The following is a 24,349-nucleotide window of genomic DNA, read 5'->3' on the forward strand; positions in this document are numbered from 1 at the left end:
AGGCAAGCTGGAGCCTATCCCAGCTGACTACGGGTGAAAGGCGGGGTACACCCTGGACAAGTTGCCAGGTCATCACAGGGCCGATACATAGACACAGACAACCATTCACACTCACATTCATACCTACGGTCAATTTAGAGTCACCAGTTAACCTAACCTGCATGTCTTTGGACTGTGGGGGAAACCGGAGCACCCGGAGGAAACCCACGCAGACACGGGGAGAACATGCAAACTCCGCACAGAAAGGCCCTCGCCGGCCACGGGGCTCGAACCCGGACCTTCTTGCTGTGAAGCGACAGCGCTAACCACTACACCACCGTGCCGCCGAGAACGTTTGTTTTATAGCAAAATTCTAGCAACACGAAATAAAATTCTTCCATGATATTATTGAGAAAGCTTTTGAATCTCACCTGAGATAAAATGATTACTGCAAATACGAGCTGTTTTGGTTTTAGCCTCTGTTAGATCAGCCCTGCTGATGTTGTTCAGCCATGCTCATCTCCTCTCCGTACTAAGCCTCAGAGTTTCCTCGCCCTCTTTGGATGGAATTCTAAAAAATTGGAACGTGCCACGGTCACGAGTACTGCTGTGACCACAACCATATACAGCACAAAGATATGGCATAACTAAAAGAATGCTTAAAGCAGTGGAAAAACAAAGAGAGTTGCGCAAGCGTGATTATGTTTAGTATGGAATGTCGTTTGACCCTGCATTTGTATCTCCACCAACATGGCCGACATCCAGGTTTCTATTTTGCTTTGACGTCACTTGCAAGTCAAGGATACGGGAGCTCTTGAGATTAGGCAATCCATGGTGGCTCAGCCGGGCCATTCATGCCGCCACCACGGACGGCTCTGTTGCTCTGGTGCGGGCCTCGCAGCCCATCTGCATTTCTGCGCATCCTAATGAAGCGGTCATCATTTCTAGCAATGGACAGCTGCCACCACTGACAATAGGTTTATAAAAAATAGCATTTAAGTGTGTTTCGGATTTTGTGTAGAAGATAATAAGATAGTGAGTGAATGCAGGCCAAGTCCATATATCTACTTTAGGGTTTTTCTTTGAGTGCAGTTATCATTAGTGCTGTTGATGTTCAAACCCATCAAGCACCAATTTACGGCAACAAAAGAAGCTAAAGATCCTGTGGGTGTCCGTTTGAGCCTTCTGCCTGCTTACGCTTTCTTGTTACAGCTTCTGCGTTCTTCACACTTTAAAAAGGCAATTTCTAAGCAGGTAAATTATCTCTGGTGCTGTCTAGGCATGTGTCAGTTATTCCATTTCAATTCACAAAACCTGCCTAAAGCTTTATGTTGGTTTGAAATATTATCAAGATACTGTATTTCGTTATTTATAGATTTCTTGCTGCTCTTTATAGGATTCTTTCACTCTCTAGAATTTTCCTCAGCATCATATTGTTTTTATCTCTTTGTATTATTTTTCTCGATGTATTTATTCCTGTTCTGCTGCCTAATTGTGTTTTGTTTCTGATTGGCTGATGTGCACGTTCGTAATATTTTTTCTCTTTTCATGCCATTTTTTAAAAAAATGTATCTTTATGAATTTATATATTTTTTCTTATTCTTACTTTCCGTTCCTTCTCTTTTTTCACTCTCTCTCTTAGAAATGGCTTTATCAATCTATAAAATGTAACTTTATACATGTATGTATATTTCTATATTTCCCATTTCTTTTTCTAATAAAGGGTTTTTCTTCTTTTTTTTTGTTTTCTTTTTCTGTTTATCTTTCCCTAGCCCATAAAAAACAACTTTATATATTTCTTTTATTCTTTTCCCCTTTTCTTTATCTTGCCCTCTTCTTTCCTTGGCTTTCATACACACACACACACACACACACACACATATACTGTACATATACATACGGTATACAGTGCTGAGCGTAAATGAGTGCACCCCCTTTGAAAAGTAACATTTTAAACAATATCTCAGTGAACACAAACAATTTCCAAAATGTTGACAAGACAAAGTTTAATATAACATCTGTTTAACTTATAACGTGAAAGTAAGGCTAATAATATAACTTCGATTACACATTTTTTTTCAGTTTTACTCAAATTCGGGTGGTGCAAAAATGAGTACACCCCACAACAAAAACTACTACATCTAGTACTTTGTATGGCCTCCATGATTTTTAATGACAGCACCAAGTCTTCTAGGCATGGAATGAACAAGTTGGCGACATTTTGCAACATCGATCTTTTTCCATTCTTCAACAACGACCTCTTTTAGTGACTGGATGCTGGATGGAGAGTGATGCTCAACTTGTCTCTTCAGAATTCCCCAAAGAAAATAATTTCTTTACACCACAAAGGTGAAGGCTACAAGAAGATCAGCAAAGCTTTACTTATCAGTCAGAATACTGTAGCAAAAGTGGTACAAAAATTTAAGAAAGATGGAACTGCAACCATCTCACAGAGACGTCCAGGTCGTCCACGGAAGTTAACACCTCGACAGGAGCGTCTTCTGATGAGAAGGGTTGAAGAAAATCGGCATGCAAGTTCACTGCAGTTATCTAAAGAAATAGAAAGCCAAACTGGGGTGACTATTTCCCATGATACAACACGGCATACACTGCAGGGGAATGGCATGCATGGATGCCGTCCACGAAAGAAGCCTCTCCTAAAGCCCAGGCACAAAAAAGCCCGCCTAGAGTTTGCCAGGGCCCATGCTGACAAAGATGAAGACTACTGGGACTCTATACTCTGGAGTGATGAGACCAAGATAAATGTTTTTGGAACTGATGGCTTCAAAACTGTATGGCGTCGCAAAGGTGAGGAACACAAAGAAAAATGCCTGGTGCCTACAGTGAAACATGGTGGTGGCAGTGTCCTTATGTGGGGCTGCATGAGTGCTGCTGGTGTCGGGGAGCTGCATTTCATTGATGGCATCATGAATTCACAGACGTATTGCTCTATACTGAAAGAGAAGATGCTACCATCACTCCGTGCCCTTGGTCGTTGTGCACTTTTCCAACATGACTAAACACACATCTAAGGCCACTGTTGGATTTCTGAAGAAGAACAGGGTGAAAGTGATTCAGTGGCCAAGTATGTCTCCTGATCTGAACCCAATCGAACACCTATGGGGAATTCTGAAGAGACAAGTTGAGCATCACTCTCCATCCAGCATCCAGTCACTAAAAGAGGTCGTTGTTGAAGAATGGAAAAAGATTGATGCTGCAAAATGTCACCAACTTGTTCATTCCATGCCGAGAAGACTTGGTGCTGTCATTAAAAATCATGGCGGCCATACAAAGTACTAGATGTAGTAGTTTTTGTTGTGGGGTGTACTCATTTTTGCACCACCCTAATTTGAGTAAAACTGAAAAATGTGTAATCTAAGTTATATTATTAACCTTACTTTCACATTATAAGTTAAACAAATGTTATATTAAACTTTGTCTTGTCAACATTTTGGAAATTGTTTGTGTTCACTGAGATATTGTTTAAAATGTTACTTTTCAAAGGGGATGTACTCATTTACGCTGAGCATTGTGTGTGTATATACACAGTGCCCTCTGCAATTATTGGCACCCCTTGTAAAGATTTGTAAAAAGGGATTTAAAAATCCACAATTTGGTGAAGTCACTTCATCTCACACTGAAAAAATGAGAAAAATCCAACCTTTCGTTGAAATCAACTTATTCAGTGAAAAACAAATCCCTCATCAAGAAATAATTATTTTCAGCAAAAACCACATGTTCCATTATTATCATCGCCTATGGAATTTATAGTGAACACAATGTAAATTAAACACGTTTCCCATTTAAATTGTACAGTATTTTTGAGTTGATTGGGGTGTGTAGGAACTTTTAAGCTGTGATCCATGACTTCCTGATTAACTGGGGGACAAATATGAGGTGACACAGAGGTCAAATTCCCTTACCCTATGTCCGAAATCACTCACTCATTCACTGCTCCCTACTCACTGTATAGGGAATTACTACAGGTATATAGAGGACTACGGTATATAGTGAGCTCATTGATAAAATGAAAAAACACTTTCTGACACTACTCCACCACGCCGTTATTTACGTCATTACTGTCGCACAATTAAAACGTGCCAGGTCAGTTGGCTGGTGGGTTTTCAAAATAATAAATGCATTCATGTATTTTTGTGATAAATCCATATTATACTGAGCGTATTTCCCACATTAATCAATACAAAGTACTTTATGTCTACTGTATCTCTCAGTTCTTTTAAATCGAGGCTGAATACTTTCTTCTTTGCTGCTGCTTTTTATTAAATCAAATTTGAAGCTTTTGATTTGATTTCTTTCGGTGCGACCGCAATGCATGATGGTATATATTGCTTAGTTAGTGAACATCGGTTGTACACTACTTTTCATGATGCATTGTGGGATACTTTGAGTCCACTATATAGGGTGTAATAATTCTCACTATACACTACCGTTCAAAAGTTTGGGGTCACCCAGACAATTTTGTGTTTTCTATGAAAAGTCACACTTTTATTTACCACCATAAGTTGTAAAATGAACAGAAAATATAGTCAAGACATTTTTCTGGCCATTTTGAGCATTTAATCGACCCCACAAATGTGATGCTCCAGAAACTCAATCTGCTCAAAGGAAGGTCAGTTTTATAGCTTCTCTAAAGAGCTAAACTGTTTTCAGCTGTGCTAACATGATTGTACAAGGGTTTTCTAATCATCCATTAGCCTTCTGAGGCAATGAGCAAACACATTGTACCATTAGAACACTGGAGTGAGAGTTGCTGGAAATGGGCCTCTATACACCTATGGAGATATTGCACCAAAAACCAGACATTTGCAGCTAGAATCGTCATTTACCACATTAGCAATGTATAGAGTGGATTTCTAATTAGTTTAAAGTGATCTTCATTGAAAAGAACGGTGCTTTTCTTTCAAAAATAAGGACATTTCAAAGTGACCCCAAACTTTTGAACGGTAGTGTACACTTGGACAGCACTACAAAAGGCCCAACTCACTATATAGTGAGTAGGGAGTGATATCGGACATAGTGCTAGTCATCCTTCAACGTGAGAAAGATAAGAGAACACACAAACCAAATGAGAGAGAAGTGTGTTGACCTTCATAACTCAGAGAATGGTTATAAATAAATAGCTATTCGCCTGAAAATGTCCATTTCTACTGTTAGGGCAATAATAAAAAAGTAGATACCAACTGGAACTGTTACAAACTTGCCTGGAAGAGGACACAAGTTTATTTTGGCCCCATGTACAGTGAGGAGGAGGGTAAGAGAGGCACAAAAAAAATCCCCAAGGATCACTGTTGGTGAATTACAAGAAAAAGTAAAATCTTGGGGTTTCCAAGTCTCCAAAACCACCATCAGACTCCACCTCCATGCCAACAGATTATCTGGAAGGTCTTAGGCTACATCCACACGACAACGGCAATGAGATTTTTTTTTTTAAATATCGCTTCCACATGGGCAACGGATCAGTAAAATATCAGGTTCATATGGCAACGCAACGCTTGCTGAAAACGATCCAATACACATGCCACACCTCTACGTGCGCTGTAAGACGGTCCCATCGGAAACAACAGAACAATAGAAGAAGTAGACGCATGCGCATAAACCCCTTCTTCTGTAGCATCAGCCACATAAAGCTTTGATTATTAATCAGTAGCGTAAAACGAAAGACACGGAAAGAGGAATGAACGAGGGTAGATGGAAGCCGGTACGCCAACATTCTGATATCCTCCAGAATTCTTTAATGGTCCGGAATAAATTGAATGCTACACGTTGATGGATTACTTTGTTCTTCTATGCCCTTTTTGAGGAATGTATTGTCGGACTTAAACCAACATCTGAAGAGGTGAGATCGCTCCTTTTTTTTTTCCTATTTTTGCTGGCGGGATTGTTTTTGTTTTTGGAAAGCGCACGGGCGGTGCGCGGTTTGGTTATACTCAGTACTTCCGCAGTGTTTGGACTAAAGACTCTGCCCTAAGGGCTATTCTCTCTCTCTCTCTCTCTCTCTCTCTCACTTTGCACCATTACACAATAAATATTCACAGTGAAAATATTTTGTAAGCGCGTTTCATGAACCAAGTTATAGGATTTGTTGACAACTCGCATCGAGTTCGTTACACTTCTACCCGGAGTGAAGCACTGACAGTCATGTGGTTGTGACGTCATCATAAACAAATCCGTTCTACTCATCCAGACGACTTCGCAACGGGGCCGTTGCCAGATTTTTCCACTCTGGAACCCGTTCTCAAAAGATTTCGTTTTGGGGCACCCAAAACGCCGGTGCCGTGTGGACGCCAGGCCGAAACAATAAATAATTTTATCAGATTCACCTGAATCCATTGCCGTGTGGACAGGGCCTTAGAGAAAAAAAAGAAGACTTTTCTGTCAGTTAACCACAAACGTAAGCACCTGAAGTTTGTGAAACAATACTCCAAGTTTGACTGGAACCGTGTTCTATGGTCTGATGGAACAGAAATAAACACTTAAGGTGGGTTTGGCATAGAAAGAAAGATGACTATAATGAAAAGAACCTGATCCCAACTGTAAATTATGGTGGAAGTTCTGTGATGTTTTGGGGCTCTTTTTCCTCCAAAAGCCCTGGAAACCTTGTTCGGGTCCATGGCATCATGGACTCCATGAAATACCAGGACATTTTAAATCAGAATCTGACTTCCTCTGCCAGGAAAATAAAACTGGGTCATCATTGGATCTTCCAGCAGGACAATGATCCGATGTCCAAATCCACACAAAAATGGTCCACAGAATCAAGTTTCTACCCTGGCCATCTCAGTCCCCTGACCTTAACCCCAGTGAAAACCTGTGGACTGAGCTGAAGAGGAGAGAGAGAGAGCGCAAGAGAGGGCCGAGGACCCTGGATGATCTGGAGAGATTGTGTAAAGAGGAATGGGCTCGGATGCCCTGCTCTGTATCTCCAACCTTATAAAATGTTATAGGAGAGACTCAGTGCTGTTTTACTGGCAAAGGAGGTTGTACAAAGTATTCAATGCAGGGGTGGTAATAATAGTGGTATATGTTTTACTGAAAGTAATTATTTCTTGGGGCGGCACGGTGGTGTAGTGGTTAGCGCTGTCGCCTCACAGCAAGAAGGTCCTGGGTTCGAGCCCCAGGGCCGGCGAGGGCCTTTCTGTGTGGAGTTTGCATGTTCTCCCCGTGTCCGCGTGGGTTTCCTCCGGGTGCTCCGGTTTCCCCCACAGTCCAAAGACATGAAGGTTAGGTTAACTGGTGACTCTAAATTGAGCGTAGGTGTGAATGTGAGTGTGAATGGTTGTCTGTGTCTATGTGTCAGCCCTGTGATGACCTGGCGACTTGTCCAGGGTGTACCCCGCCTTTCGCCCGTAGTCAGCTGGGATAGGCTCCAGCTTGCCTGCGACCCTGTAGAAGGATAAAGCGGCTAGAGATAATGAGATGAGATTAATTATTTCTTGATGAGGGATGTGTTTTTCTCTGAATAAGCTTCTTAAAATATAACAGTAGTCTATATATTATTAAGAATGCCTTTATAGTCCATCCATCCATCCCCTGTAACCACTCATCCTGTACAGGGTCGCAGGCAAGCTGGAGCCTATCCCAGCTGACTATAGGTGAGAGGCGGGGTACACCCTGGACGAGTCAGCAGGTCATCGCAGAGCTGACACATAGAAACAAACAACCATTCACACTCACATTCACACCTACAATCAATTTAGAGCCACCAGTTATCCTAACCTGCATGTCTTTGGACTGTGGGGGAAACTGGAGTACCCAGAGGAAACCCACGCAGACACAGGGAGCGCATGCAAACTCCACACAGAAAGGCCCCCGTCGGCCACTGGGCTCAAACCCAGAACCTTCTTGCTGTGAGGCAACAGTGCTACCCACTACACCACCATGCCGCTGTCTTTATAGTCCTCCAAAGCGCAGCAAAAAAAAGTACAACATTCTTCAGTTGAATTTTTTTTCTGAGAAATCTCATCTCATCATCTCTAGCCGCTTTATCCTTCTACAGGGTCGCAGGCAAGCTGGAGCCTATCCCAGCTGACTACGGGCGAAAGGCGGGGTACACCCTGGACAAGTCGCCAGGTCATCACAGGGCTGACACATAGACACAGACAACCATTCACACTCACGGTCAATTTAGAGTCACCAGTTAACCTAACCTGCATGTCTTTGGACTGTGGGAGAAACCAGAGCACCCGGAGGAAACCCACATGGGGAGAACATGCAAACTCCGCACAGAAAGGTCCTCGCCGGCCACGGGGCTCGAACCCGGACCTTCTTGCTGTGAGGCGACAGCGCTAACCACTACACCACCGCGCCGCCAGAAATCTCATCTGATGAACAAAATTATGGCATCACTTTGGTGATGGTACCAAGAAGGACTTTTGACATCCAACAAGGAAACACACAAACACAGTAAATGTTTAAACATTCTCGTCCACAACATGACTGAAGCAAACTTGCAGTCAGTGAGGTTACAGTGTGTCATGCATTCAGTATTTCTTGATAAGACTGCTGGCCTATTCACACTGCAGTGTGTCTAAAAATTATAATTTAACACAAAGCTTCAGCCATCATGGCCTGTAAGCCCCCAGCGAGTCTCTTTCTCTGTCTCTCTCTCAGAGACAGCCAGGGCACTGACTTTGTTCTATCATTTTCAGTGTTGTGTAACTCTTTAATCCATTTCCTGTATAAATAGCAACACTAACGTTATTTTCAGGATAGGATAACAGCCAAAGTGTTCGATACTGTATCTAAGACTATTAAAAGTTAATGAACTCATGCAAACAATGTGCTACCAGAGGGATGAAATATGAGCACACATTAGATCAGTGTTCTGGAAGGATTGTTCTTGGCAGCGCACTGCACTGTGAAAAATAAATTACGTTCCTTTAATGTGCCCTAAGGTCATTAAAATAATAATAATAATAACACATTACAGACATATTATTCAATAAAGTTAAAGGCACCTGTAAACGATAAAGGACAATTGAGGGTATACACTCACCGGCCACTTTATTAGGAACACCCAGACACCCACATGCTGTTTTATGCGATTCTCTAATCAGCCGATCCCTTGACAGCAGCACAATGCATCAAATCATGCAGAAACAAATCAAGAGCTTCAGTTAATGTTCACAATGTTCAAACATCAGAATGGGAAAAATTGTGATCTCAGTGTGACGTTCACTTGGGGCCAGATGGACTGGTTTGAGTATTTCAGAAACTGCTGATCTCCTGGGGTTTTCACACACAACAGTCTCTAGAGTTTACGCAGGCAGAATGGTGTGAAAAACAAAAAACAATGAGTGAGTGAACGACAGTTCTGTGGGTGGAAACAAACATCTTTTTGATAAGAGAGCTCAGAGGAAAATGGCCAGATTGGTTTGAGCTTTTTTTTTTTGCCAGGAAGGATATAGTAACTCATATAATCACTCTTTACAACCGTGGTGAGCAGAAAAGCATGTCAGCATCCAACAGAAAACAGAAGAACACACTAGGTTCCACTCCTGCAGCCAAGAACAGGAATCTTAGAATCAAGAACAAGTTCCTATTAAAGTGGCCAGGGATTGTATGAAGGCGTAACACGGCTTGGATCTATGGAATCAATTTTGTGCCAAAATGTTCATACAATACTTTTGAAATATCAAACAAAAAACGACAAATCAAAATACAAAAAAAGAAAAAAAAGTCAATTTTTTTTAGACTGGCAAACAAATTATTCATGTAATCATGCAAAATATCAGTCTATTACTCTTCAGAAACCTTTTATTTTTGTTCCGCGTCTTTCTCAGTTTTGTTTGACGTAATTTATTTTGGTTGCGATTCCAGCTTTCTCGTTTACGCTCCCTGACTTTTTGCTTGCAGTTTTGGCACAAACTTCATGTGTGGGCGGGCTGTCCAGGAATGCATTCCCATTGGCTAACTTGTGTTTGACTGACAGCTACGCTCAGCCATTCCCTACTCGGATTCTGGCGGACTGTTTGACGAGTGACCGATCCATTGACGGTAAACAAGGACTTCAGTGGCGACTATGATATTGAATTAATTCAACAAAGTGTAAATTCAATATCATAGTCGCCACTGAAGTCCACTCAATCCTTGTTTACCGTCAATGGATCGGTCACTCGTCAAACAGTCCGCCAGAATCCGAGTAGGGAATGGCTGAGCGTAGCTGTCAGTCAAACACAAGTTAGCCAATGGGAATGCATTCCTGGACAGCCCACCCACACGTGAAGTTTGTGCCAAAACTGCAAGCAAAAAGTCAGGGAGCGCAAACGAGAAAGCTGGAATCGCAACCAAAATAAATTACATCAACCAAAACCGAGAAAGACGCGGAACAAAAATTAAAGGTTTCTGAAGAGTAATAGACTGATATTTTGCACGATTACGCGAATAATTTGTTTGCCAGTCTAAAAAAATTGACTTTTTTTCTTTTTTTGTATTTTAATTTGTCGTTTTTGTTTGATATTTCAAAAGTATTGTATGAACATTTTGGCACAAAATTGATTCCATATGGATCAGCAGTAGAAACGATTGAACTCTTTGAATCCAATTGAAAATGAATAAAAGTTGCCTTGTGCAAAAAAAAAAAAAAATTTGACGGAAACTTGAACTGACTAAAACCCTTCAAAACCTCACGACACCACGAGCATTCATAACTACCTCTTCTTTTTCTCACCCAGCAAAGAACATAGTGTGTCAAACCTCCAGCATGACCGCTCCCTTAGTCATATAAAATAATGACCACTGCGTGTCAGGAATATTATTTATATCAGGGGTTCTTCACGCCAGTCCTGTGGACCTGCACAGATTAAACTCTTCCCTATTGTTCACACACCTGCTTCAAGTGATCAGTTCATAATTAAGTCGCGACTTGGACCAGGTGTGTTGGGAGCAGACAAAGATTCACACTATGAAGAGAAGGAAGTCTCAACGACTGGAGTTAAGAACACTTCCTGGATAAGGATATGATATGATACCAGTATTGACCCACTTCAAAAACACTTCAGCATGGAAACAAATAGATAGCCATCTCTCTTTATTGTGACCCAAAAATGATCATGTGTCGCATAGATCCTTTTTGGTGAAAGAAATATCTTTAAAAAAAAAAAAAGAAATGCCCTAATTCTGAGCTAACACTAAACTACCAGGATAAAGAAAGTTTAAAAGCTTTTGTGGACAGGATTGCTATGGATGACACGTAGTTTGTAATGTAATGTAGCTTATGACATGGCTGTATCCTGCATTTTATTGTCTTATTAATATCAAGAAAGATAGAAAAAGAAAGGATCTGTGAACAAGGATTTAGAGGTGATGTAAGGTAAGCAATAACAGGATGACAATGTGACATTTAAGCAACATTAAGATAATTTTAAATGGATAAAAAGTACGACTAGAAAGAGGTTGCTTGTGTTGGCGAATTGCTGTTGTATAAGAGGAATAAAACACTTTGAGATGCACGGTTATTGGAAAGTAATCAACTTCAGGGGTGGAATGGTGGTATAGTGGTTTGCACTGTTGCCTCACAGTAAGAAGGTTCTGGGTTTGAGCCTCACAGCTGACAAGGGGTCTTTCTGTGTGGAGTTTGCATGTTCTCCCCGTGTCTGTGTGGCTTTCTTCCGGATGTTCCGGTTTCCCCCAAAGACATGCAGTTAGGCTAATTGGCTACTCTTAATTGTCCATGACAGAGGAGACAATTTAGGTGGGGTTTACATTAGAGCGGATCATCAGATTAACGTTTTTAAAACGATTAGTGTGCACACAGCAACACCAATACACGATTCGCGTGCACACAGCAACACCAATACACGGATACGCTCGGCTCCGCAGGCATCCTGCGCTCCAAATCACTCCGCCCTGAACAGCGAGTGCCCTCTGGAGGGTGCGCACTCCGGCCTTGCGCAGCTCACAGAGCGCGCGAGTGAAGTGCACGAGCCACGATTCAGGACTGAGCCGCTGTGTGTGTGATCTCAGCGCATATCACTTACCACTTGCAAGTGGAAGGATGGCAAGCCTAAAGACAATCATAACTACACAATGGGCAGTATTTGCATCAGTATTTGCAGTATTTTCATACTTTTATTCTCTTTAATGAAAGGTGATACAAGGCGGAAGTCCGCGCCGTTTTTCAGCAGTCGCGTCACATGACCAACGCCAGCAAATCAGGAAGGTGGATGTCACAGTGACGTTGTCCAATGACGACGCCAGCTAGAGCTCAGCACAGTGTATCCGCGTATTCTCAATGTTTACACAGCACCGGACCAGACACGATCTGGATTGAATACGTGGACCCTGGCGGATTCCCGTTTCCCGGCGTTTCCAGGCGTTTTAATGTAAACGGACAGTGCATCCGCGAAGAAAACGAGACAGATACGGTCTAATGTAAACTTGGCCTTAGAGGCACATGAGTGGCTAAGAAACCCTAGGAAAGGGACCCAGCCCAGAACGTGCTGGACAGGTGAAGAAGAATCAACTTCAGTATGTGTGGAAGGTAACATGGGAACTTAACTACCCATCAACTGGGGGAAGCCATGGCCTCAAAACTTTTGTGTAGACTTTTGGTTCTGCAGCAAGGACTATTTCAGCTGTCCTGTTGCCGTAAATGCACAAAAATGCAACTTTTGATTGCCTAGTGTTGCTTTAAGTGCCAGGAAGCAGGTGGGGGTTAGGGGCCTTGTTCAAGGGCACTTCAGCCATGGATGTAGAAGAAGGGGAAAGTGCTGTTCATCCACTCCCCACACCCTTCCACCCTTTTCCTGTTGGTGCAGGGAATTGAACCTGTAACCTTTTGGTCCTTTTGGTTAGAGAAGCAGCTTTGGGACCAAAAGGTTACAGGTTCAATTCCCTGGACCAGCAGGAAAAGGGTGGGAGGGTGTGGGGAGTGAATGAACAGCACATTCCCCTTCTTCTACATCCATGGCTGAAGTGCCCTTGAACAAGGCCCCTAACCCCCACCTGCTTCCTGGTGCTTAGAGCAACACTAGGCAATCAAAAGTTGCGTTTTTGTGCATTTACAGCAACAGAACAGCTGAAATAGTCCTTGCTGCAGAACCAAAAATCTACACACTTATCCATCCTGAAACACACTGAACCACCTCCACCTCCAGGACCATTGGTTCACCTTTCGCTTCTAGAGAGAGGAGTACTTGGAACAATTAGCACTCTCGTCCAAGCATATTCATCTGCCCTAATGTTGTAATGTTGCATGTGGGATGCATGTTAGCTTTTGCTTTCACCTTCACAGACTGCAGATGAGACAATCCAAAAATGGAGGGAGAAAAATGCAGATGTGTATCATGGAGAGGTGCAGAGTGATGACCTGGTACCATTCTGTGCTCGCTTTGTGGATCCATGGCATGGTGTTCTAGGCGGTGTTGCCCGGCGGTGGCACGGCAGCTGTGCAGGCGGTGTGGGACTTGTTTTCATGCACCTTTTGGTGGGACTGTGGCTGCTACACCATTGGAATGACATCCTGACCTTTATTTGGTGGACATTTTTTTCCCCTTTCCTTATGTAAAACAACCTTGGGTATGAGAAAGGTGCTACAGTATATAAATTTAACTTATTATTATTATTATTACCAAGTGATCCTGATACTAGCCATGTGTGTGTTGAATATGGCACCATATTATATAGCCAATAACTGGAATGTGACTGTAATGAACATTTAGCCTGTAAATTATTTGTGAAAGAAACCTAATTACAAATATCTTTTAATGCAACATAAAAGGTGTCTTAATACACTTTTGGAGCACTGCTATCACTGTCACCTCACAGCAAGAAGGTTCTAGGTTTGAGCCCAGTGGCCGACGGGGGCCTTTCTGTATGGAGTTTGCATGTTCTTCCCGTGTCTGCGTGGGTTTCCTCTGGGTACTCCAGTTTCCCCCGCAGTTCAAAGACATGTGGCTAGGTTAACATGGGGCAGCCATGGCCTGAGGTTGGGCTGAAATGCCCTTGAGCAAGGCCACTAACCCCTAACTGTTCCCTGAACGCTGTAGCATAGCTGCCCACTGCTCTGGGTATGTGCCTGTGCTCATTGCTTATGGGTTAAATGCAGAAGAGGAATTTCACTGTGTGCTTAAGCCTGTGCTTGGGTGTATGTATGACAAAGGCTTCTTCTCAATCTTCTTTATCAATCTGGTTCTGTTGAAAGTTTCACCTGATGATCATTCATTCATTCATTCATTCATTCACAAAAAATGTGTTGGAATCTTTGCTGTAATGTATTGGTGAACACAGAGCCTTGCTTTGCAGTAGAACCTATTTAAAGAGCCAAAACTCATTTCCTACTGTAATATTATCTTCCAGAATATTGGGCACCTGTGTCTAAACAGGCTATAAATAGTCTGGAAATTTGCTTTGTACTTTGTGAAGTTCACACTGATCCCTCTGTCTGCTTATTAGTTTAATAGTTAGCTCTTTTCATGTCCTTTCTTTTTTGTGTGTCTGGGTTTTTTCTTTCTGTTGACACATACAGTGATTGGGTCAGTGTGTCTGTTGCTGTTGTTGTTGATGATGATGAGGTAGTCTTTAAAAATTCCTTGTCTCATCTATTTCAAAATCTTCATCATGTAATTTTCAAAGGCACATGTGTCGCATGATACCTCATCCAAAGAGCCACCATATATGCATGGACTGAAGTGCACTCGAGGCCCATATGGATTCATTTATATGTTCAACATTCCACAAAGTCCTCGAACCACTCAGAAATAAATGGACCAGGACCAGAACCAGAATGCTACCTTCATATTGTTTTGCTGTATGACATGACCAGGATCTCTCAAGTAGTACAGTATTGTGAAATGCAATTTCTTTCAGCAGTGTGTGGCTTTGGCTGTAAGCCAGAACATTGACAGAAGTGTTCCTTTTCTGGAGAAACCACCCACACTGTCAGGTTCTGTACAGGTACAAGCAGTGTAAATGTACCCTCAAAGGTCCAATTATAGGCTTTGATGATGCTCTGTAATGATATGTCTTTACAATCAGGTAGCTAAAGATATAAATGGTATACCAATGAAAGTACCAACCCTGTGAAAAGCATGCAGTTTACTATAGTACTTTTTTTTTTCTAAGGGTACAAATAGATGGGTCAGGTATGGTTATGGAATAAGTTTAGGCAGATAAGACAAATTCATTTACCCTTTCCCGAGCAGTGAACATAGATGTCAAGGTGAACAACAGGAATGCAAAGGCCAGCACTGCTTTCGAGAGACTTCGTGACAATGTCTGGGAACAAAGAGGGCTCAGCCTTACCACTAAGCTGAAGATCTACTGTGCTGTGATACTTACCATCCTACTTTACACCTGTGAGACCTGTACTGCCTACAGCAGACACGCTAAGCAGCTCAATCTCTTCCACTTGACCTGCCTCTGCAAACTCTTTCATATCAAGTGGCAGGACAAAATCCCAGACACAGAGGTCCTAAAATGGGCTGGACTTCCCACTCTTCTACAGAAAGCCCAAGCCAGATGGACCAGCCATGTTGTCAGGATGCCAGACAGTCGACTACCCAAACAGTTGTTGTATGGAGAGCTGTGCCAAGGTAAGCGCTCATCTGGGGGGCAGAAGAAACGCTTCAAGGACAATCTCAAAGTGTCTCTCAAAACCCTACAAATTGATCTCAACTCCTGGGAGTTGCTTGCTCAGGATCATCCAGCATGGCGAGCAAAGCTCACCAGTGGCACATGTGCAGCAGAGATGAAACGCATCGCCGAGACCCAGAAGAAACACAGAAGGCTCGAACTATCACCACCCCCACTACAGCACCAACCAACATATGCTTGACATGTGGGCATGCCTTCAAAGCCCGGATTGGCCTCATCAGTCACCTCCGGACCCACAACCGCCACTCACCAAATCGTTATCTTCAACCCCGAAAGATGAACATCATCATGCACATAAGAGTCAGTTATTTTGATAGCAACTGTATTGTGGGCTCAGTAGCTACATTCATAAGTGCTTTATCCTGGATGGGGTCCGAGTGGATGCTGGGAACACCGGGCACAGGGTGGTAGAATAAACCCTGGATGGGACGCCAGTCCATCACTGGTCACAATACACATACATACATTTATACCTAACTTTGTGCAGCCAATCCACAAGTTTTTGGACAGTCAGAAGAAACCAGATGACCCAAAGTAAACCCATGGAGAACATGCAAAACTCCACACAGACAGCCACCTGAGCTCAGGATCCTAGCACTGTGAAGCAGTGACACTATCACTGCGCCACCCTAAGAAGCTACAATTAAGGTTTATAACTTGTCTGGACTAAAATGTATTAAAATTCTACCAGCCATATCTAACTCTAATGCTCATGTAGTACAGTATTTCACCAAAATTGACATAGTGCTTCATGCACGCTTACTATCATCATTCCACGTTGATATGTGATGAAAATGGTTTCCGATTTCTCTAATTCTGGCTGATGGTAAGATGTAAGGAAGGATGTAAGGCGGCTGTAGACTTGCCAAATCTTCCACCTGGAGAGCGATCATGTGGGACAAATGGCTCCAGCTGGAGTGTGAAATTTCTGTCTTACACTGTTCTAGCCAAGGAAACCACTCACTGTCACTCATAGCACAGGTACATTTTAACTCCCCAAGGTTTTGTATCTTAAATGCCTTTTAGTGGTACATTTTACTATCCTTTAACTAAAGGTACCACTGAACTAACAAGCATTTTATATAAACGAACAGTACAATCTGGTACCTGTTTTTATGAGACTATAGCAAGGAAGTTGTGCTTAAGTGAAAAATTCCATTTGAACTTCTTCCAGTGGCAGTCAATCCATGAGATTCATTCCATAGCCTCATTACACTGGCACCTGTCAAGGGGTGGGATATATTAAGCAGCAGGACAACAGTCAGTTCTTGAAGTTGATGTGTTGGAAGCAGGAAAAATGGGCAAGCGTAAGGATCTGAATGACTTTGACAAGGGCCAAATTGTGATGGCTAGATGACTGGGTCTGAGCATCTCCAAAATGGCACATCTTGTGGGGTGTTCCCAGTATGCAGTGGTTAGTGCCTACCAAAAGTGGTCCAAGAATCCAAAGGATAATCAGTGAACCGGCGACAGGGTCATGGATGTCGAAGGTTCATTGATTTTCATGGGGCACAAAGGCTAGCCCAGATGGTCCAATCCCACAGAAGAGCTACTGTAGCACAAACTGCTGAAAAAGTTAATGCTGACACCCAGTCTTCTCGCCATCACAATTTGGCCCTTGTCAAAGTCACTCAGATCCTTACGCTTGCCCAATTTTCCTGCTTCGAACACATCAACTTCAAGAACTGACTGTTGTCCTGTTGCCTAATATATCCCACCCCTTGACAGGTGCCAGTGTAATGAGATATTCAATGTTATTCACTTCACCTGTCAGTGATTTTAATGTTATGGCTGATCAGTGTAAGTCATAATTTCTGTTTTGGCTGTACAACCACCAACTTATAATGTTTGTGTAGAAGTGGTAGGACTTAAGTGTGTGGAATCAAAGTGTTTCCTGGAGGCAAAGCAAAATTCATCGCGTTCACAGTCCGTAGAAGAGCAATTCCAGCGTTATGGACGTGACACTTGAACTTAAAATGGCAACAAATGACCCAGTGCATGTTTTATTGTCTCCCAGTATTTAAACAGGTGTTGCATATTTTAAGGCTGTACCATATTGGAGAAGTGATAGAACAAGAACAATTCCCATAGTACATCTAGGGCATGCCAGAAAATGCCAATAAAAGATGCATTATGGATGTGACAGAAAAAGTATCACTTTTCTTGGGTGACTGTACATTTTTATCAAACTCTGTGAAATTGTAAACCTAATGTCGAAATGGAGATATCCGTTTGATAGAGGGGTCCAAGGTGAATATTAAAAAATCTTTGTTTAAAATATTTTGTATTTCATGCAGAGTTTTGGAAGGAAAAGTCAGCGTTATGGATGTGACGAAATTCCGTTATGGATGTGACGCGTCTGAAATGGACATGGCATATGTTTAGAAAATCAGCAATTTAACCACCATAACCCTTTGAAAAACTCTCTAAATATCAGCTAAAACTATCAAAGTTCTTAAATAATATTTAGGATGGCTATTGTTTTGCTGTTTTGTGGATTTTAGCATACATTTCTGTGGCTTGTGGCAATAATATAGAATTGTACATGATCAAAGTTGATTTTAGCTTGGGGTTTACATTATAAGAAAGAAAGACTGACAGTGACGTATTAGGTTGGTTACAAATTGGTTCAACTTATTCACATCTGTAAAATACAGGCCTAGGTGATATCTCTGGGAGTGGTTTTGATGTATTACATGTTGCTTTATTCTTGCATGGTGAGGTTGACATTTACATGGAATTGCCCAGAATGGGTCAGAATACTGGCAGGCAGAACAAACTAGGAAAATCCATTCTCAGAAACAGGAGAACCAGGTGTCAGGGTCAAAACCAGGAAGTCAAATGAATGCTGGGGAGGTAGGAAATGGAAGAACAGAAATAAGGAAACAGGGAAAATCATTCGATGATGCACATTAACATGGACAAAACTTCGGAATGAGAAAGAAATATGAGGGTAGAAACGGACATTCTAATTATGAAATGCACAGAAACAGCTGGATACAATTCAGATGACAACACAAAGGGGTGGAGACAGGACCAGGAAGTGAAAATAATAAATGTAACAATAAGAGCACTGGCTATGCAGACAAAAGTTCTGTGCTCTGGATTTTAAAATGCTATTTTTTTTCATAGCATGAATGGAGGAACTATTAAATATACCAAAACACTGATATCCATCATCCTGTATAAGGGTGGATAAATGATAAATTTTAATTCATTAGCAAGCCCACCAGGCAACTGAAAGCTCTAACCTTTTTAACAAGTATCATGTTTTGGTTAGGGTGACACGGTGGTGTAGTAGTTAGCACTGTCGCCTCACAGCAAGAAGGTCCTGGGTTTGAGCCCAGTGGCCAACGAGGGCCTTTCTGTGTGGAGTTTGCATGTTCTCCCCGTATCTGTGTGGGTTTCCTCCAGGTGCTCTGGTTTCCCCCACAGTCCAAAGACATGCAGGCTAGGCTAATTGGTGTGAATGTGTGTGTGTGTGTGTGAATGGTTGTTTCTATGTGCCAGCCCTGCGATGATGTGGCGACTTGTCCAGGGTGTACCCTGCCTCTCACACATATACCCCTTTTCCACCAAATCAGTTCCAGGGCTGGTTCGGGGCCAGTGCTGGTGCTGGTTCACAACTCATTCAACTTGCGAGCCAGCTGAGAACCAGTTTGCTTTTCCATAGCTCGTGGTGCTAATGGAAGCCACGTCATTACGTCGTTGTATACGTCAGTTACGTCGCTGTATACGTCAGTTACGTCGCTACGTTTGCATAAACCTTGGCGCGAATATCGAAGCAAAAACAACACGGAAGAAGCAGCAACAGCAACAACAATAATAATGGATGACTTTGCGTTTGTACAGCTGCTGCTTCTCGTCACTTAAAAATGGCGATCTTTCGCGGTCTTGTTATTGTTGTTGGTCTTAACAACTCCTCCCCTCCGCTGACGTAAGCGGTTCTTTCTTCTGGCCCAGCAGAGAGTTGGTGCTAGCCTGGAACCGTTTTTTCTGGCCCCAGAGCCAGTTCTTTGTCAGTGGAAACAGAAAACCCGGTTCCAAACTAAGCACTGGCCCCGAACCAGCCCTGGAACTGCTTTGGTGGAAAAGGGGCAATAGTCAGCTGGGATAGACTCCAGCTTGCCCATGACCCTGCACAGGATAAGTGGGTACAGATGATGGATGGATGTTTTGGTTGCCCTGATAAACTGGTATCTAACCCTTGTATGGTGTTCGGGTCTGTGGGACCTGTTTTCATTTTTTATCAAAGGTACGATTAATTATTTTTTCAAACTCAGACTCATTGGCCTTGGCTCATTTTCTGTGAAGAACATATATCAGAACACATTTTTGATGACCACACACTGTACACCCCCCCCCACACACACATTTATATTACATACAGGATGTTCCGGTCCACTGGACCTGGGGCTAATAAAAGTGTGTATCTTCACTCTGTCCTCCTCCTGTCTGGGCCTGCTGTTAGTGTGTGTGTGTGTGAGAGAGAGAGTTTTGTGTTTCTGCCCCTGCCGTTCAAGCACCGACACCTATCTGCTCTCACATTCCTACACATTTTACCCTCCGTCTTGCAGGAACCAAGACAGAAGTTCCCATAAATGGGGGCGGGAGACAATAAATATAGCTTTTCCAATGTGGCTCCTTATCACAGCTGATCAAGATGGCCAAAAGATTCTCTGCTCAGATGGCCTTGCAAATGATTTTGGAAGAGAGAGGAGCTTTTGATGATGATGTAGAGGAAGACGTTTCAGAAAGTGAGGATCGCATTTCTGAAAATTCAGAGTCTGACAGTGACTTTGAAGAAGAAGATGAGATGGAGCATCAGCCAGTCCCAAAACGAAGACGAGCATGGGGACGATGTGTTGTATAGACTGACATGGTTGCTGTATGTGTTCAGCTTGTGTTGTGTAAACTGAACTGAATGGGTTAAATTTCTAATGAAATTCAAAGAAATAAAAATCAGTTGTTATGAAAAACCTTGCTTCATTTTGTCAATTTGAAGATAAACATCTTTTTTTCCACTCATATCTTGACTGTAATTGATTTTCTTTTTGTAAAATTACATTTTATTAAAAAACAAGCAAAAAACGAGTAGCACTTTTTTTAAATAAATGTAATCTAACAAGTATTAATCATATATGCTGTTTATGTTGCTTGTAATTGGGGTGAAGTAAACATCTGTTAAGTATTTAATGTAAAATTGTTTGTGTTGAATTTAAAGCACCAAAATGCAGCGGGTCCACCAGACCCACGAACACTGGCTGAGGGACAAAAATACGAACACCACACAAGGGCTAATGTAATGTTGAACCGTCTATTCAACAAAATTGATAAAAATCAATCATAAAAATAGTTGGCAATTAATTTCATTACTGATTAGTTGGAGGCGGCACGGTGGTGTAGTGGTTAGCGCTGTTGCCTCACAGCAAGAAGGTCCTGGGTTCGAGCCCCGTGGCCGGCGAGGGCCTTTCTGTGCGGAGTTTGCATGTTCTCCCCATGTCCGCGTGGGTTTCCTCCGGGTGCTCCGGTTTCCCCCACAGTCCAAAGACATGCAGGTTAGGTTAACTGGTGACTCTAAATTGAGCGTAGGTGTGAATGTGAGTGTGAATGGTTGTCTGTGTCTATGTGTCAGCCCTGTGATGACCTGGCGACTTGTCCAGGGTGTACCCCACCTTTCGCCCGTAGTCAGCTGGGATAGGCTCCAGCTTGCCTGCGATCCTGTAGAAGGATAAAGCGGCTAGAGATAATGAGATGAGATGAGATGATTAGTTGGACTGTGTTATGATACACACCGTGACACTTGGTGTCACTACTTAGATTACAAATACTGTACGTTTGATGGATATGGCTGAGCACGTTACCACGGAAAACATTATCTCACGCTACTTTGGTTAAAAAGCCACATCGTACAGTATCTTGTCGTTCACCCTGCTTTCGGTTCACAATGAAGTCGATAGCAAAAAGGAGTCAAATCACTGAAAAATTAATGTAGCATCAGAGCGCTAAACTAACTTAGCATGACTTACTGTAGCATGACAGCCAGAAATGGTGTAAACTTACTAGCTCTGTGCAATCTGTGCATATTCAATCCAGACATTTTCTCTCATCTGTCCAGTTTCAGTGAGGACAAGAAACATTTGGGAACGACGAAATAATGTCAGTGCTAATAACATGGCTGCCCTGAGCAGCAGTTTGAAGAGATGCGTGCTTCATGTGTCTCAGGGAAAACATTCACCTTTACTGATTGGTAACGCTCACTGGCCACTTTATTAGGAGCACCCAGACACCCACCTGCTGTTTTATCTCATCTCATTATCTCTAGCCGCTTTATCCTGTTCTACAGGGTCGCAGGCAAGCTGGAGCCTATCCCAGCTGACTACGGGCGAAAGGCGGGGTACACCCTGGACAAGTCGCCAGGTCATCACAGGGCCGACACATAGACACAGACAACCATTCACACTCACATTCACACCTACGCTCAATTTAGAGTCACCAGTTAACCTAACCTGCATGTCTTTGGACTGTGGGGGAAACCGGAGCACCCGGAGGAAACCCACGCGGACACGGGGAGAACATGCAAACTCAGCACAGAAAGGCCCTCACCGGCCACGGGGCTCGAACCCGGACCTTCTTGCTGTGAGGCGACAGCGCTAACCACTACACCACCGTGCCGCCCCCCTGCTGTTTTATGCGGTTATCTAATCAGCCAATCCCTTGATGCATAAAATCATGCAGATACAAATCAAGAGCTTCAATTAATGTTCAAACATCAGAATGGGAAAATTTGTGATCTCAAAGTGTGATTTTCTTTCACTGTGGCATGGGTGTTGGTTTGAGCCAGATGGACTGGTTTGAGTATTTCAGAAACTGCTGATCTCCTGGGGGTTTTCACACACAACAACAGTCTCTAGAGTTTACACAGAATGGTGCCAAAAAACAAAAAACATTGAGTGAGCGAGGGGTGGATAAGAGAAGTCAGAGGAAAATGGCCAGATTTGTTCAAGCTGCCAGGAAGGATATAGTAACTCATATAATCACTCTTTGCAACCGTGGTGAGCAGAAAAGCATCTCAGCATGCAACAGCAGAAGACCACACTGAGTTCCACTCCTGCAACCAAGAACAGGAATCTTAGAATCAAGAACACATTCCTATTAAAGTGGCCAGTGAGTGTATATGTAAAGGGAAATTCTTTACTTTACAAAAGTCTGAACAAGACTGAATGGCAACAACAGTTACATTTTAATACTTAAAAATTAACGATTAGTATATAGATAGAAATAAGACAATATGCGATTCATAGTTGGGCTCATCGGCGTCGCCAGACCCATTTTACTGGGGCATGTGCCCCAGTATATATCTGCTGTGCACCAGTAAAATTTCCTGATCACATTTCAGAAATTGGCGGCACGGTGGTGTAGTGGTTAGCGCTGTCGCCTCACAGCAAGAAGGTCCTGGGTTCGAGCCCCGGGGCCGGCGAGGGCCTTTCTGTGTGGAGTTTGCATGTTCTCCCCGTGTCCGCGTGGGTTTCCTCCGGGTGCTCCGGTTTCCCCCACAGTCCAAAGACATGCAGGTTAGGTTAACTGGTGACTCTAAATTGACCATAGGTGTGAATGTGAGTGTGAATGGTTGTCTGTGTCTATGTGTCAGCCCTGTGATGACCTGGTGACTTGTCCAGGGTGTACCCCGCCTTTCGCCCGTAGTCAGCTGGGATAGGCTCCAGCTTGCCTGCGACCCTGTAGAACAGGATAAAGCGGCTAGAGATAATGAGATGAGACATTTCAGAAACAGTAACATCTTTGGCACTGAGGAATAACCATATACGACCGATGCGTCCAAATCGTACCCATTCGTCTCTATTAAATTGCTGTCGAAATACTCATCACACAATTAACACACATATATCTTGTGAAACCACACGACTTGAGCTTCCCAACAGTGCTACCCACTAGTTGCTGTGATAAACGGTTTGCCATAAAATTAACATCAATGTATTCACATCAAATGTAATCATATTCTGCATACAGCTCTGCGTCCGTCTCCGCACCCGTTCTTGTCGGCGCAATACCTCACTAACTCCTGAGTTTACACGACAAACCATACATCAAAATAAACAGCAATCCCTACCGTTTTGAATGGTATAAAGCAGTAGCCTGGCTAACGCGACTTCAAAGCTCTCCAAGCATTTGGTCTGGCCAAGCTATTAAGCCAAACTGTTTCCCAGAGCCCGTGGTTGAGCCGCCTCCCTGAAATGCCTCAGTTTGCTACTGGTCGAAGCCAGAAAAGGCTGTGACGAAGCTTAAACCAATCACATCACTCTTTCCTCTGACGTATGTGACGCGACGGGGCGAACTGGTAGATTAAATTCTTACCGAAGCCGGTCGGGAGCAAGGCGAAAACGTCCTTCCTTTCAATAAATACCTCCAGGGCTGCTCTTTGCTCCGTTTTCAATGAGAACTTCACATTGAATGCTTTCAATACAGCATCTACCGCTGTGTTAAAGGCTTGCCGCTATTCCATGTTCGTGATGTGAATGAAGCGCTTCCGGCATAGATTCTGTAAACAATCTATGGCTTCCGGTCGCAGTTCTACTACGTCACTGCCTTGAACACGCCTCTACCCAGGGCCGTTGGAGATGCTCAAAGTTGATTGGTTCCCGATTTTTCGGGAGCTTGGAAATGCTGTAGATAGCCTGCCTGGCCAGACTAAGCTCGGAACAGGCCCTTGTGTTGCGTCACGCTTAGGATGGGCGGG

This window comes from Neoarius graeffei, chromosome 2 (assembly GCF_027579695.1).
Source record: "Neoarius graeffei isolate fNeoGra1 chromosome 2, fNeoGra1.pri, whole genome shotgun sequence".
Taxonomy (NCBI): Eukaryota; Metazoa; Chordata; class Actinopteri; order Siluriformes; family Ariidae; genus Neoarius; species Neoarius graeffei.